This window comes from Octopus bimaculoides, chromosome 5 (assembly GCF_001194135.2).
Source record: "Octopus bimaculoides isolate UCB-OBI-ISO-001 chromosome 5, ASM119413v2, whole genome shotgun sequence".
Lineage (NCBI taxonomy): Eukaryota > Metazoa > Mollusca > Cephalopoda > Octopoda > Octopodidae > Octopus > Octopus bimaculoides.
Window position 1 is genome coordinate 18700164 of NC_068985.1, and position 2645 is coordinate 18702808.

A 2645-nucleotide genomic window follows, 5' to 3' on the forward strand; every position below is an offset into this window, starting at 1 on the left:
TGCACCATTTTGAGCGTGGCTGTTGCCAGTACCGCCTGACTGGCTCCTGTAGGATTTTCGAGCGAGATCGTTGCCAGTGCCCCTGGACTGGCTTGTGCGGGTGGCACATCAAAGACACCATTTCGAGCGTGGCCGTTTTCGTGCGGGTGACACGTAAAAGCACCCACTACACTCTCTGAGTGGTTGGCGTTAGGAAGGGCATCCAGCTGTAGAAACTCTGCCAAATTAGATTGGAGCCTGGTGTTGCCATCCGGTTTCACCAGTCCTCAGTCAAATCGTCCAACCCATGCTAGCATGGAAAGCGGACGTTAAACGATGATGATGATGATGATGATGATGATGAGATTATACTATGTCATACACATATGGTTGTGATACATGTACCTGGAGTACCCTTATCAGATATGATGGGTATACTGGGCTGCATACATTTGTACTCCAGTGTCACTTTGATGGCATGCGCTGCTCTCTTTCTCATAATAATGATGATGATGATGATGATGATGGATGGATGGATGTTTATGAAGTACCAGACTGGATTTGAACTTGAAACTTTTATTTCTGGACTATAAGTAAAAATAATCTTATCCACTGCAAGTTGTATACAATGACTAAAGTGGATAACAACATTATTACTCTTAGTTGTAAAGTAAAAGTTCCTAATTTTAATCCAGACAGCTTCTGTATATACATCAAAAAAGGAATAAGACATCAAATGCAGATCAGAGAACAAATTGATAAGAAAAAATTACTGTAGAAATTCATAGTGAATATTTTTCTTTCCTGAAGATGAAGCTGATAGTTTGAAAAATTACAAAATTAACAATCTAGTATATGTTATTTCTTTACTACCCACAAGGGGCTACACACAGAGGGGACAAACAAGGACAGACAAACGGATTAAGTCGATTACATCGGCCCCAGTGCGTAACTGGTACTTATGTAATCGACCCCGAAAGGATGAAAGGCAAAGTCGACCTTGGCGGAATTTGAACTCAGAACATAGCGGCAGACGAAATACCGCTAAGCATTTCGCCCGGCGTGCTAACGTTTCTGCCAGCTCACCGCCTTACAATCTAGTATATGTAACTTAGGTTGCAAGTCCATGAGAGATGCTACTACAGAGCAAATACTGTAGTAACTGGGCTATTGGCTGTGTGTATACATTAAGTATGATACATGGATGACAAATTTCAGTAAATACTGCTGTAATTGCATATACCAAATTTTTAATCAGCCAGGTAGCTGTTCACAATATTAATGATTGTTTTATTCACATTTCTTATGTTAGAGACAACAAATTCTCAACTGAGAATGTTGCTGCCTGCAAGTGTTTGCAATTGAAAAGGTCCAAAAACATTGAAATGCTTTTGGTTTTCCCAATGGCTGCTATTGCAAGGAGTTTTCACCTCTCTCTCTGGTATCAAAGAGGTCAATAAATTAAGTACCAGTTGCATACTGGGGTTGATCTAATTGACAGGCCCCCCCTCCCTAAAAATTTCAGGCCTTGTGCCTAGAGTAGAAAAGAAAATTTATCACTTAAACATGGATGTTCTGTTAGAACAAACTAAGTTGTGGTAGTTACAATGAGGAAAACTCCAATATTGGCTTTTTGGTGTAAAATGCACTCTTGTCTATATTGCTAGCAGAGAGAAGGAACGTCAAAATCTGGCGGTCTTGGTGGCAGATATTTATCTCCCTGCTAGCGGTATAAACAAGAGTGCATTTTGCACCAAAAGACAATATGAGAGTTTCTCTCTTGGTATCTACTGCAGCATAGTTCTAAAAGAACATCCATGTTTAAGTGAGGATAAATATTACCTCTCAGTATTAACACTGCCTCTGTTGCTAATAGATATTTTTTAACAATCTTTCTGATATTTATTGTTTTTAACACAAGTCCATAAGAGATGTTACCTCAGGACAAATACTAGAGTAACTGGCTTATCAACTGTGTATATATATTAAGTATGGTACATGGATGGCTATTCACAAAATTAACAATTCATCTCTGACATGAATATGAAAATAGTAATAGTATGCCAGCTAAAGGTCTTTTGATTCTGAACTCTTTGCCTGCTCTATGTATCACAAGTGATGTACAGGATATATTTCTCCAAAGTCCATGTATCACACATGATACACAGTCCCAATTTTTTTTCAACTATCAATGTATTTTTTTACTTAAGCGAAACCGTCCAAGCTGTCTGGCTTCTGTGCCAGTGGCACGTGAATAGCACCATTTGAGCGTGATCGCTACCAGCATCGCTTTCCTGACACTTGTGCCGGTGGCACGTGAAAAGACATTCGAGCGAGGTCGTTGCCAGTGCCGCTGGACTGGCTCCTGTGCAGGTGGCACATAAAATACACCATTTTGAGCATGGCCGTTGCCAGTACCGCCTCACTGGCCTTCGTGCCAGTGGCACGTAAAAGCACCCACTACACTCTCAGAGTGGTTGGCGTTAGGAAGGGCATCCAGCTGTAGAAACTCTGCCAAATCAGATTGGAGCCTGGTGTAGCCATCTGGTTCACCAGTCCTCAATCAAACCGTCCAACCCATGCTAGCATGGAAAGCGGACGTTAAACGATGATGATGATGATGATGACAGGAAAGCTTTATGTTACTTGGAATGTATAAAACTAAC

The 2645-nt window shown here is 40.9% G+C and overlaps 1 protein-coding gene across 1 annotated transcript in view; it reads right to left on the bottom strand.

Annotated features, from left to right (window-relative positions):
• Positions 1-2645, bottom strand: part of LOC106871751 (DENN domain-containing protein 2B) — a 95858-nt gene that overhangs the window by 1358 nt on the left and 91855 nt on the right. The gene's annotated exons all lie outside the window — the stretch shown is intronic.